At 35.2% G+C, this 15,087-nt stretch overlaps 1 long non-coding RNA gene across 1 annotated transcript; it reads left to right on the top strand.

Moving 5' to 3' along the window:
* Window positions 1–7,806: 7,806 nt before the first annotated feature.
* On the top strand, window positions 7,807–11,530 carry LOC138362095 (uncharacterized). Its single transcript, XR_011227407.1, has 3 exons — window positions 7,807–8,004; window positions 8,696–8,802; window positions 11,402–11,530. It is a non-coding gene; the product is annotated as an uncharacterized lncRNA (long non-coding RNA).
* Window positions 11,531–15,087: the final 3,557 nt, after the last annotated feature.

Here is a 15,087-nt window from a genome sequence, read left to right as displayed (position 1 = left end):
AAAAATGCTTAGGCTAGCTCATCCTAACCGTTGCACAGAAGCCCTCCAGAATTTCTTTATTGAATGTAAACATTGTTTCAAATAGATAAATAAAATTGGAACTGAACTCAGAAAGTATCAGATTTATAATTTGTACCAAGAGAGACAACAATAGCACTTTCCTGCACTGTAGGAAATTACACCCTTTTCAATTTTAATCCCTCCCTTTCCATCAAAGGAGCAAATTAGAGATCAGTCCCAGCTTTGTCTTGAGGCAAAGCTCAACGTCTTAAGCCATATTGATGCTCTGTCCACAGAGCATTCTCTCTCTCAAATCATATACACTGAAGGTTTCCTACAGCGCCCAACGAGTGCAGCTGGAAGTGCAGTTGTCCTGGCAATAGGATATGACTTATATTTTGAGTGGGGAGTCCGTATAAACAACTGGGCCTCTACCCTTCAGACTGAACTATTTGCCTTGCTCCTTGCACTGAAATGTGTACAAGTATCCAAACTTGATACATTAGTTGTAAGTGACTCTTTATCATCCTTAATTGCTCTCAACTCTTTAAGACATAACTGTAACATGCTTGTGTCTGAAGCTAGACACAAATACAATAACAACTTGAGGAACCTTATCATAAACAATAATCTCAACAAAAATCACATAGTTCTCAGAGGTGATTTCAATATTGACCTAGGGCTACAAAATAACCCTCAAGTAGACTGTTTCCTCAACAGCATGAATTCCTGTATGCTCATCCCCGCAATCACCAGGCCCACCCGAGTCACTCAAACATCTGCGACTACCCTGGATCACTGATGGACCAACATAACAGCTCCTCTTACATCAAGTATAATCACTGACAGAACAACTGACCACTATCCTACCTTCCTTGTAGCGAACATGGCCATAACACCACCAGGTAACAAGAAAATTACCTTTAGGTTACAATGTGAAGCGGCAATAGGCAATCTCACAAATGCCCTCCACAATGTAAACTGGGAATCTAAATTTATCAATACACAGGATAATAATTCGTTAACTAGCCTCTTTCCAAAATTTAAAGCCTTTACAATACTTATTGTCCTCTCCTCACCAAGCAAGTAACTGGCAAAAAGGTTAAATAATCCCTGGCTCACTAATGGCATACTTAAAGCAATCGACAAGAAACATGAATATGAAAAAAAAACTTAGGATTGGCCTAGTTGGAAAAGAAGTAGTTAAGAGGTATTCATCAGTGCTTACCAGTATAATAAGAGCAAAGCGTTCCTATTACGAGAATAGATTCAAAGAAGCAAAAGGCAACATAAAAAGCACATGGAGAGCCATCTCTACTATCCTAGGAGCTAAACAACATTTACATAATAAGATAAAAATCTCCAAGGATGGTTATACACCTGCAACAGATCTTGAAACAGCAACTGAATTTAATAGCTTCTTTTCATCGTTTGGTGCTCACCTTGCCCGAAAAATCCCAGAGACTCAGACATATGTTACCACATATCTTTCACGCAGCTATCCAAACTCTCTTCTCCTCTCTCCGGTCAGCCCTACAGATGTTGTGTCCATCATTCACTCGCTAAAAACCAAAGCTGGGAACATTAGTGAAATACCATCGATGGTACACAGGCGTGCCTCCCATGCCCTTGCACCATCCATAGCACTGCTGTTCAACAAATCCCTAGAGTGTCATACCTTCCCTGATATCCTTAAAAAAGCAAGAGTAACGCCAGTTCATAAAGGAGGTAACACGGCAGACATAAATAATTACAGACCCATATCGAATCTACCTATATTATCAAAATTATTTTTTTTTTTTTTACAAACAGCTCTACTCCAATCTTGTAAAATTCAATATACTAAGTCCCTGTCAGTTTGGCTTCCGCTCCCAAAAGAGTACCAATGATGCTATTGTTAGTCTGCTTGACTTAATCTTCTCAGCCCTTGACAAAAGTGAGTTTCCAATTGAACTCTTCATCGGCCTGAGAAAGGCCTTTGATACTGTTAACCATAACTACCTCTTACTTAAATTCCACCATTATGGAATCCGTGGCCTTGCCCTAAACTATATCCGATCCTATCTTAGTAACAGACACCAATATGAAGCCATCAATGATATAACCTCTCCCACTCTACCACTTAATTACCGTAAAGGTGCCACAGAGCAGCATCCTAGGACCCTCCTGTTTCTTATATACATCAATGATCTCCCTAATGTCTCTAACATACTTAAACCTATATTGTTGGCTGATGATACTACTCATCTACTCTGACCCCAACCCACTCCTGTTAAATAATGTTGTAAACAATTAATTAAAAAAAGTCTACTTGTGGATGTCAACCAACAAACCTCACACAAAACATGGAAAAGACCTACTATATCTTATTTGGAAACAAATCAACAAATGCAATTCAGCTTCAGATAGATAATGTAAACATTAGCAATAAAAATGATGGAAAGTTTCTTAGCCTATACTTAGACAAGAGACTCAACTTCCGCACCCATATACAACACATAACTAAAAAGGTTTCTAAAACAGTTGGTATACTGTTTAAGATCAGATATTATGTACCCTACTCTGCTCTCCTCTCACTCTATTATGCACTTATCTATCCCTATCATTCTTATGGCGTTTGTGCTTGGGGTTCAACCTCTGCAAACTACCTCAAGCCCATCATCATCCAGTAAAAATCTGCTATCAGGACAATAACTAACTCTACCTTCAGACAACACACAGCTCCCTTGTTCAAATCCTTAAACATGCTAAACAAATTCACTCCATACATTCTCCTGTGTAAATTACGTTTATAAAGCCCTTTTTCTAACTGCAAACCCTGTTCTGAAACTCTTCCTGGACAGATGTAATAGAACACATGGCCACGTCCCCACCAGACATAAATATCTCTTTGATATCCCCAGAGTCAAACTTAATCTATGTAAACACTCTATGTAAATAAAGGGACCTAGTCTATGGAACTCACTCCCTTATAATGATTTGAAAAGCTGTCCAACTTCTGCCATATTCAAAAATAAAACCAAAAAGTACCTGTAGTACTTTTTAAGTACGAGGGAGTAATGCGCAAAGCGTCCCTCACCTGTGACGTCACAGCGTCATCTGACGCCATATCAACACATCGGCCATTTTGTCGTCAGTTCAGTCATGGCGAGGACTAACCCTTCATGCAAACTGCACCTACTATCAAGAAGAAGAAGATTTTGTGTTCCACCGATAGTATTATCGTAAGTAAGCACTTATATTTTATATTTTATTAAATTAATTGATTCTATTTTTCTGTAATAAAGGTCCAAAGGGTTGTTAAGGAACAAGGGTGTAGCGATACCGACGCTCAGTGCGCTCAACTCACACCAAAGTATCACCTGTGTAGCTTCTGTAATTAGTGTTAATTAGTTATGCTATAAGATAATGAAGCGAGTATAAGATTAACTCGCTACAAGGGTACTGTGTTGGGAGGTGAGGGCTGTTACTGGTGTCTGTGGGGATGTGAGGACTTGTACCAACCACTATCACCACCAGTACCTTGTCTTGCATCCTGCTTAGTATTCCTATTGAGATATGAAGTATTATTGCATTCATATAATTATTCATTCATTGTCATTACTATTTTTATGGGCTATGTTCTGTTACCCTAATGCTTTTTACCCCTGGGCATGTCCATTTACTCTCCAGCCCTTCACAAGCCACTGCTGCACCCCCTCCATGCCCATACTTACTGTGCTTATTCTTACAGGACTGCACTGCATTATGTGGTGCTCACTGCCTGGACACCTTGATACATGCATTATAGGGTTCTGGTAGTTCTACTCACCAAGCCCTTCCAAGGCCAGGCTTGACATGTGAGAGCTTGGTCCAACAGGCTGTTGCTTGGACAGGCCCCTCAGGCCCACATATCCACCACAGCCTTGTTTGTCCGGCACTTCAAAATCAAATGTTTATTTACGTAAGGTACATACATATATTTAGGTAAGGTACTCTTTATTTGGGTAAATTTATCTTCGTAGTATTTAGCTTTGGCTCGTCTAATTATCTTGGATAGCAATAACGAGTAATTCTTTGAGAATTCTTTGGAGACAATTCCTAACCTATACTTCTCCCAACCTATACTTCTTCTCAAGGTCATCTTCACTTCTTGAAGATGTTCAGGTTTTCTCTTGAAGATGTCGACGGTTGTTCCAGCAATACTGTATTTCTTTTATTGCTGAAAACCTGTTTTCAGCCTAATGCTTTTTACATTAATGCTTTTTGAAAACCTGTTTTCAGCCATAAAAAAATAATCCTGAATCCAGAAAAAAATCCCTTTTGTATCGTCTGGAAATTTTCAAATATTGCTGATCAAACCTGAGTCTAAATTATTTGTATATATTATGAATTACAGAGGTCCCAGGACAGGGTTTTTAGGCACTCCACTTACATTTTCCCACTCTGACTTAACCCCCATTTATACAAACTCAGTCTTATCTTTTAGCTAATAATTTATTGTACACACCATACTCAGCCTGTGTAGGGTAGTTTATTGTGCATGTGTAGTATATATATTTGTGTAGTATATTTGGTATATTTAATGCCTCTAACCTCTCCTCATAGTTCTTGTCCTTCAGTTCTGGGAGCCACTTAGTAGCATGTCTTTGCACCTTTTCCAGTTTGTTTATGTGCTTCTTAAGATATGGGCACCATACAACCGCTGCATATTCCAACTTTGGTCTAACAAAAGTCGTGAACAATTTCTTGAGTATTTCGCCATCCATGCATTTAAAAGCTCTGAATATTATCCTTTACCTGCAATTGGTTGTTGCTGTATTTATAGAATATGATTTGTTCTACTTTACATTTGTTTGTTCCTTTTTTTCAAAATTTCTTTCTGCCTCTCTCCTCACTGCCGTGTAGTTGTTTCTCTTTGCATTACTGGTATGTTTGGGGGTTTGGCCTCTTCGTATATTGATTCCATTTTTGTGTCTTTTGGTCTCTGTCCGTCTTGAAATTTCAGTTGAACAAATCCTGTTTCCTAGTTCTGCATCTTTGTTTTGGTATAAATGTTTTTGTTCCTTTATCATATATTTCACAAAATTGACATACTGTGCATTAATTCATCTCAATTACTTCCTTTCCTAACAGCAAGCCTTTCCAGTAAAATTCTTTGAATTCTTTTCTGACTTCTGGCCTAATGTTTGTTTTATCCTAGTGTGTATGATGCCTAGCGTGTGTCTGGTGCCTGTTGTGTTAAACCGAAGATAAATGCATAAGTATAGGTCAGTAATTTCTCCAGCTTTGAAAGGGGCTTTCATTATGCAGCAGTATTCCACTCTAGAGAGCACTAGCGTCTTGAAAACTATCATCATCGGTATAGCATCTCTAGTGTGAAAAGTTCTTGTTATCTATCCTGTCATTTTTCTTGCAGTTGTGACGGCTACTTTATTGTGTTCTTTAAATGTAAGGCCTTCTGACATCAGTACACCCAAATCCTTTACGTTGCTTTTCCGTTCAATGTTATGATTTGACTGAGTTTTGTAAGTGGTTTCCGTTTTTATATTTTTTATTTTTTCCGTAGCGCATGAGCTGAAACTTATGTTCGTTAATCACCATGTTATTTTCTGTAGCCCATAGAAAGACCTGATTTACATCTGATTGGAGGTTTGCCGTGTCCTCTATGTTGCCTACTCTCGTGAAGATTCTAGTGTCATCTGCAAAGGATGATCAAGTACTATAGGTTGTGTCCTTGTCTATGTCCGATATGAGGATGAGAAAAAGTATTGGAGCAAGCACAGTACGCTTGGGGACTGAGCTCTTTACGGTTGATGGTCCAGATTTTATTTTGTTGACTACTACACATTGGGTTCTATTAGTCAGGAAGTTGTATATCCATCTGCCTATTTTTCCGGTAATTCCTTTTGAACGCATTTTATGTGCAATAACACAATGGTCACATTTGTCAAAGGCTTTTTTTTGTCAAAGCGTTTTGTTTGTCTTCCATGGCATCTAGTGCCATGTCAGAGTGGTCCAGCAACTGTGATAGGCAAGAGCGCCCTGTTCTGAAACCATGTTTTCTGGGGTTATGGAGATGCTGTGATTCCATGTATTTTGTGATCTTACTTCTTAGCATTCTCTCAAAGATTTTTATGATGTGCGATGTTAGTGCTATCGGTCTGTAGTTTTTTGCCTCTGCCTTATTTCCTCCTTTACGGGGCGGTGCTATCTCTGCTGTTTTTAGTATGTCAGGGACAATGCCAGTATCTTGGCTTTGTCTCCAAAGAATGTGAAGGGCCTGCGATAACGTTTTTTACAGTTCTTGATGAATATAGAGTTCCAAGAGTCAGGGCCTGGTGCAGAGTGCATAAGCATACTGTCTATGGCTTCTTCAAAATCCAGTGGGGATAGGATCACATCTGATTTATGATTTGATGTTGGTATCATATCCATGAAAAATTCATTTGGGTTATCAATCAGATGGATGGAGAGCTACACTCGTGGTGTCCCATTTTCCCAGCACTCTTTGTCATATAATGCTTTGAAACTTTTGACGGATTTGGCCTCCACCACCTTCTCACCTAACATGTTCCAACCGTTTACCATTCTGTTTGCAAAAGTGAATTGTCTTACATTTCTTCGGCATCTTTGTTTAGTTTGTTTAAATCTATAACCTCTTGTTCTTGAAATTCCAGGTCTCGGGAAATCTTCCCTATCAAGTTTATCAATTCCTGTTACTGTTTTGTACGTAGTGATCATATCTCCTCTTTTCCTTCTGTCTTCTAGTTTGGAATATTTAATGCCTCTAATGTCTCCTCATAAATCCTGCCCTTCAGTTTTGGTATGAATGTTTGTGTGCCTTCATCGTATATTTTGCAAAATATGGAATACATCTCATTTACTTTACTTTAAGAATATGGTTCGATCAATTAAAAACCCTCTTGTTCAAATTGCAAAGAGACTGAAAGAGATGCAGCATGCTCAATGGATTATATATTAGTGATTATTATTAGGATTATATATTAGTGAATCATATTAGTGATTCAATTATTATGGTCATAAAACAATAAACAAATAGTTTTGGTGTTATTACACTCTATTCACAGGTTATATATAAGTATCTGCATGTTTTGTTCACCATTGCAAACCACTAAGTTGGTTTGATTTTTGTTGAGATTGTTATTTATGATAAGATTCCTTACGTTATCTGAGAATGAAGCTATGTCGGTATTGGGAAATCTATAGATGGCACTTATAGTCAAGGAGGATTTAAGGGATTTACTGGAGAACTTGGCAAAGGTATATTCACAATAGTCGTCTCTATTACTAATGAGACTATTGCAGATGAAGGTATCTTTGTAAGATATTGCTATGCCACCTCCTTTTTTTATTAGGCCTGCAGTTGTGAATGGCTTTATTATCAGCCAAGTTGTAGCATACAACATAGCATATATATGTATATGGCATACATATATATATATATACACATATATATATATATATATATATATATATATATATATATATATATATATATATATATATATATATATATATATATATATATATATATATATGTTATGTTACAACATAACAGGCCAATTACACTGGATTAATCTTTGTGTTTAGATAGGAGATGCCTCGTATGGGCCAATAAGCCTTCTGCAGCCCCTATGTTTATCCCTTATGTATCCCCCCATGTTTTCACCTTCATTGTATTATCACCTGACCTAATGCGGGTATAAAATCAACTAATATATATATATATATATATATATATATATATATATATATATATATATATATATATATATATATATATATATATATATATATTTTCAAAATTCGTCAGTGTACTACATTTTTGTTGTTGCTTTTAGGTGATGCTTTTAACCAGTGTACGTGGGTCTGATTGTGCAACCACAGTTCGAAGAATAATGAAGATATGAACAAACGGCCTGTGGTCACTATACAGTCTGGAAGGGCAAAAGAAGAAATTGGCATTTCTACAAAAACAAGAACTATATAATGTTATTTTAAGTAAGTAACCAAAAAATTAAATAATTTTTTTAAAGTTTAAAATTCACTTAAAAATGTAAATTATAAGTTAAAAAATTTTAACCAAAAAACTTAATATTTTTCATATTTGGAACCATTCCATAATCCCAAGCATAAATGATTATATTTCTATCACTTGCTCTTAAGATTGTTTCATTTAATAGAGGTTGGGCATAATTGTTCTCTGCTGCTAATAGAACTGACTGACTTAGCTATAGGAAAATGTAAACTTAATTGGTTTATCCATTACAGTATTTTGCAGTTTATTTCATGATCCTGTGCTTAATACTTGCATAAATAGTAGATTACAAAATGCATTTTTATATCATTAGTATTGAATAATAATAATGCAAATAATTGACTTATAAATGATGTACAATTAATTGGTAGGTGATATTATATTATTAATATTTTTTCATTCTTGCAAAGCCTTAACAAAGTCATTAACATGTTAATATAAACTTGATCACCTTCCACTTATTTTCTCATGTGCTACCTACATGTACAAAACCTTATTCCTAAATGCATATTTTGTTCTGAAACTTGTCCTTTATATGTTGTGTATCACCATCTCTGGAGAGTTTTATCTGATTGATGTATAAATTACTTTTAATTTTACAGAATATTATTGTTATACTGAATTTATTATTATATAAATAACTTAATTTTACAGAATCATCTATCAACGCACATCCACAAGTTGGGGAGGAGGATGTGACCTTCCAGATGTCTGAAGTACTGAAACAGGCACCAAACAGGCCTGGTGGATCTAGGTACAAGGTAAAATAATTTAATTTTTTTTTTTTTTTACTAATTGTCCGATATATATATATATATATATATATATATATATATATATATATATATATATATATATATATATATATATATATATAAATATATATATATATATATATATATATATATAAATATATATATATAAATATATATATAATGTGTCGTACCTAGTAGCCAGAACGCACATCTCAGCCTACTATGCAAGGCCCGATTTGCCTAATAAGCCAAGTTTTCTTGAATTAATGTTTTTTCGACTACCTAACCTAACATTTTCAGCTACCTAACCTAACCTATAAAGAAAGGTTAGGTTCGGTCATATATCTCTATTAATTTTAACTCCAATAAAAAAAGAATTGACCTCATACATAATGAAATGGATAGCTTTATCATTTCATAAGAAAAAAAATAGAGAAAATATATTAATTCATGAAAACTTGGCTTATTAGGCAAATCGTGCCTTGCATAGTAGGCTGAAAAGTGCGTTCTGGCGACTAGGTACGACATATATATATATATATATATATATATATATATATGTATGTGTGTGTGTGTGTGTATTTACCTAAGTGTAGTTAAAGGATGAGACCGTCTTCCCAGCACTCTTTGTCATATAACGCTTTGAAACTACTGACAGTCTTGGCCTCCACCACCTTCTCACCTAACTTGTTCCAACCGTCTACCACTCTATTTGCGAAAGTGAATTTTCTTATATTTCTTTAGCATCTGTGTTAAGCTAGTTTCAATCTATGACCTCCTGTTCTTGAAGTTCCAGGTCTCAGGAAATCTTCCCTGTCGATTTTATCAATTCCTGTTACTATTTTGTATGTAGTGATCATATCACCTCTTCTGTCTTTTAGTTTTGGCATATTTAATGCCTCTAACGTCTCCTCGTAGCTCTTGCCCTTCAGTTCTGGGAGCCACTTAGTAGCATGTCTTTGCACCTTTTCCAGTTTGTTGATGTGCTTCTTAAGATATGGGCCAACTTCTGTTGTTGGGCACCACACAACAGCTGCATATTCTAGCTTTGGCGTAACAAAAGTCATGAACAATTTCTTTAGTATATCACCATCCATGTATTTAAACGCAATTCTAAAGTTAGAAAGCGTAGCATAGGCTCCTCGCACAATATTCTTTATGTGGTCCTCAGGTGATAGTTTTCTATCTAGAACCACCCCTAGATCTCTTTCTTTATCAGAATTCTTTAAAGATTTCTCACATAATGTATAGGTTGTGTGGGGTCTATGTTCTCCTGTTCCACATTCCATAACATGGCATTTATTAACATTAAATTCCATTTGCCAAGTGGTGCTCCATATACTTATTTTATCCAGGTTTTCTTGAAGGGCATGACAATCATCTAAATTTCTTATCCTTCCTATTATCTTAGCATCATCAGCAAACATGTTCATGTAATTCTGTATACCAACTGGTAGATCATTTATGTAGACAATAAACATCACTGGTGCAAGAACTGAACCCTGTGGTACTCCACTTGTGACATTTCTCCAGTCCGATACATTGCCTCTGATTACTGCCCTCATTTTTCTATGTCAGAAAATTTTTCATCCATATTAGAAGCTTACCTGTCACCCCTCCAATATTTTCCAGTTTCCAGAACAACCTCTCTATGTGGAACTGTCGAATGCCTTTTTTAGGTCCAAATAGATGCAGTCAACCCAACCATCTCTTTCCTGTAATATATCTGTTGCTCGATCATAGAAACTGAGTAAATTCGATACACAGGATCTTCCAAATCGAAAACCATACTGTCTGTCTGAAATTATATCATTTCTCTCCAGGTGTTCTACCCATTTAGTTTTAATTATTTTTTCCAATATTCCAATTCCAATTTTTTCCAATAATGTGTGTGTGTGTATGTATATTTGTGTTGTTGAATATGACCGAAAGTCAGTCTTTCTGCCCCTCTCCTTACTGCTATTGTTGTTTCTCGCATCTGTGTATTGCTTGTATGTTTGGGCAATTTTTCCCCTTTTCCTAGTTCTGCATCTCTGCTTTAGTATAAATTTTGTTGTGCCATTATCATATATTTCACAAAACTTGACATACATCTCATTTACTTCATGTCCTAACAGCAAGTGTTTGTCAAATTCCTTAAGGAAATATCTGAGTTCCCCATAATGACCTCTCCACAAGTCAGGTTTTTCAACTGCTTCAAGCTCATTTTCTTCCAGATTATAATGCATTGCATACTTTATTCCCAAAAAGACATGGTCACTTTAACCCAAGTGACCATGTCACTTGGGTAAAAGGAGGGAGGTACTGAATGATAAATATATCATTCTCTTTCCTGGTAAATATAATATCCAGCATGGAGGGAACATCCCCTTCCCTCATCCTCGTAGCTTGTTTAACATGTAGAAACATGAATGTTTACAGGGTGAGGTTTACGAAATTATATATATATATATATATATATATATATAATTGGTCTCTGGTCTATATATATATATATATATATATATATATATATATATATATATATATATATATATATAAGTTTGTGTGTGTGTAATTTATATAAATAAATAATTAAATATTAATTTTGTTAATATCTTTTCAGGGAAAACTTGCAAGTACAATTCGTATACAAGAGGGGCAACAAGAGCCAGAGGATGTCTACTAAGAAAATATATAAGTCTTTATCCTCACACTCTTGATATATGGTCTTCTCTGGTCTCTTTATTTTCTCTCCTCACAAATGTCCCTTTTTTTTATTTCTTTTACGTTTCTCTCCTGTTTTTCTTGTCTTTTAATCTCTCCTTTCCTCCTCTCTTCTAACACCTCTCGTTTCCTGTCTCTTCTAGCTTCTCTCTTCCTTTACTTTTTATATTTGTGGTATTCATTTATGTCATTTTTATCTTGTATATTTTTCTTGTATCTTTTTCTTATCTTGTGTTTCTCTTCCCCTTCTCTTCAATGATTTCTCATTTCTCTCCTCTCTCTGTTGTTTCTGTTCTGTCTTCTCTCTCCTTGCCTTAATTTTGTTCTGTCTCCTCTTTTGTTGTGTGTGTGTCTTTCTGTCTCTGTCTGTCTCTCTCTTTCTCTCTCTCTCTCTGGCTCTCTCTCTCTCGCTCTCTCTGGCTCTCTTGCTCTCTCTCTCTGGCTCTCTCTCTCTCTCTGGCTCTCTCTCTCTCTCTCTGGCTCTCTCTCTCTCTCTCTCTGGCTCTCTCTCTCTCTCTCTCTGGCTCTCTCTCTCTCTCTCTCTGGCTCTCTCTCTCTCTCTCTCTGGCTCTCTCTCTCTCTCTCTCTCTGGCTCTCTCTCTCTCTCTGGCTCTCTCTCTCTCTCTCTGGCTCTCTCTCTCTCTCTCTCTCTCTCTCTCTCTCTCTCTCTCTCTCTCTCTCTCTCTCCCTCTCTCTCTCTCTCTCTCTCTCTCTCTCTGGCTCTCTCTCTCTCTCCCTCTCTCTCTCTCTCTCTCTCTCTGGCTCTCTCTCTCTCTCTGGCTCTGTCTCTCTCTCTCTGGCTCTCTCGCTCTCTCTGGCTCTTTCGCTCTCTCTGGCTCTCTTTCTCTCTCTGGCTCTCGCTCTCTCTGGCTCTCTCTCTCTCTCTCTCTGGCTCTCTCTCTCTCTCTGGCTCTCTCTCTCTCTGGCTCTCTCTCTCTCACTCTCTGGCTCTCTCTCTCTCTCTGGCTCTCTCTCTCTCTCTGACTCTCTCTCTCTCTGGCTCACGCTCTCTCTCTCTGGCTCTGTGGCGCTCTCTCTCTGGCTCTCGCTCTCTCTCTCTGGCTCTGGGTCTCTCTCTCTGGCTCTCATATTTCATTTGATTTAAAAATGTCTGAGATTTTTTACTTAATCTAAGTTATATTGCATGGTGCTAATATGAATATTATACATGACTGTTTTTTCTTTTCTTTCTCTTTCTCCCTTTCTTTCTTTCTCTTTCTTTCCTTCTCTCTCTTTTTCTTTCTCTTTCTACATGAATATTATACTTGACTGTGTTTACATTCACTTGTAGATTTTTATTTTTAGTTAATTAGTCCTAAACTTTTGATTAATAGATTTTTATTATTAGTCATAGAAAAACTATAGTGTTATATGTATACTCGGAAAATTTTACTTGTTTTAGTTTTAAGTAACAATAACTGCTTATAACGTCAGACTGATCTCAGCATGACATGAATCACAGGCTGCTTGATCACAAAATCTATTGTGTTCACATATTGCATATATAGATTTTTAAATTTTTACTTTTATATTCTGTTATAGATATAGTCTATATATTTCGAGCTATTACATATATTTTGTTGTATTACTCATTCTTAATTAAATAAATATAATATTTTAATTCTCTTTTTGTACCCTATTTATTTGTAATTTACACATACATATATAGGATGTCCATTTCTATCTCAGATATGTCTTCTTTCTTTCTCTCCCTTTCTATTTCAGATATGAATTACAAAATTATTATACCCTAATTTACCCTAAACGCTTTAATGTAGGTAATTAAAAGATCATAAAAAAGTTTTTAGAAATGTTAATTATATACGTTCTAAGGTTGTATATAAAAGTTCTCAAAAAACCTTTTCTAAACGTAATTATAAACGTGCTGAAAACAATGAAATGTCGTTTTTAGGATGTTTTAAAAACATGAAAATGTTTGCTGGGAATCCGGCTGAAACGTCGATATATGCAATAAAAACCGAACTTCTCCCCTTTTCATTATCTTACTCAGTATTTTAACGAGAAACAAATAGTTGATTGAAAATGAAGTATTTAAGGTTATTATCTAATCAATTATGTGTTTGCATAATTTTTATCGTATATATATGAATTAAAACCCATAGACTGAAAATTCACAGAAACGTGGAAAACGGCAAAATATTGCCTAATTCGATGATATTTTGTTTAAGTCACATACATTAAAAGGGGATGATAAACGTCAAAATATTGCTAAATTCGATGATTTTTCGTACGAAACAAAAGGCAAGAAAACTTGCTTAAAATGCAATATTATGCGAAATTCTGAGATTTGAAGGCCAAATCACATATCGTGATACTACATGAAATAGTATCGAAATATTGGTAAAAATGAATATATTTACGTAATATCAAACTACATGAAAAACGTGAAAAAAGTCACTATTTAATAATATTTGAGGATTTTAACTTCAAATCATAGAGCGAGGTTTCGTATTATTTAGATCCAAGAATAGACATATGACAATGTTGTTTCCAATACAAATGATAAAAATGAATGTGTTTTCATTGGAATTAACTAAAATGTTCTTGATTTTCCGTTTATATTACCGAGGGAAGATGTACACGTAAAACCGCTCTAATCCGGCTGAAACGTCGATATATGCAATAAAAACCGAACTTCTCCCCTTTTCATTATCTTACTCAGCATTTTAACGAGAAACAAATAGATGATTGAAAATGAAGTATTTAAGGTTATTATCTAATCAATTATGTGTTTGCATAACTTTTATCGTATATATATGAAATAATACCCATAGAGTGAAAATTCACAAAAACGTGGAAAAACCGCAAAATATTGCCTAATTCGATGATATTTTGTTTAAATCAAATAAAGGAAAAGGGGATGATAAACGTCAAAATATTGCTAAATTCGATGATTTTTCGTACGAAACAAAAGGCAAGAAAACTTGCTTAAAATGCAATATTATGGGAAATTCTGAGATTTGAAGGCCAAATCACATATCGTGATACTACATGAAATAGAATCTAAATATTGGTAAAAATGAATATATTTACGTAGTATCAAACTACATGAAAAACGTGAAAAAAGTCACTATTTAACCATATTTGAGGATTTTAACTTCAAATCGTAGAGCGAGGTTTCGTATTATTTAGATCCAAGAAAAGACATATGACAATGTTGTTTCCAATACAAATGATAAAAATCAATGTTTTTTCATTAGTATTAACTAAAATGCTTCTGATTTTCCGTTTATATTACCGATGGAACATGTACACGAAAATAGCTCTATTCCGGCTGAAACGTCGATATATGCAATAAAAACAGAACTTCTCCCCTTTTCATTATCTTACTCAGTATTTTAACGAGAAACAAATAGATGATTGAAAAAGAAGTATTTAAGGTTATTATCTAATCAATTATGTGTTTGCGTCATTTTTATCGTATATATAATGAATTAATACCCATAGACTGAAAATTCACAAAAACGTAGAAAACGGCAAAATATTGCTTAATTCGATGATATTTTGTTTAAGTCACATAAAGGAAAATGGGATGATAAACGCCAAAATATTGCTAAATTCGAT

This window comes from Procambarus clarkii, unplaced genomic scaffold (assembly GCF_040958095.1).
Source record: "Procambarus clarkii isolate CNS0578487 unplaced genomic scaffold, FALCON_Pclarkii_2.0 HiC_scaffold_1190, whole genome shotgun sequence".
Classification (NCBI taxonomy): Eukaryota; Metazoa; Arthropoda; class Malacostraca; order Decapoda; family Cambaridae; genus Procambarus; species Procambarus clarkii.
Note: the sequence above shows the minus strand (reverse complement) of the source record. Positions and strands in the feature narration are given on the sequence as shown.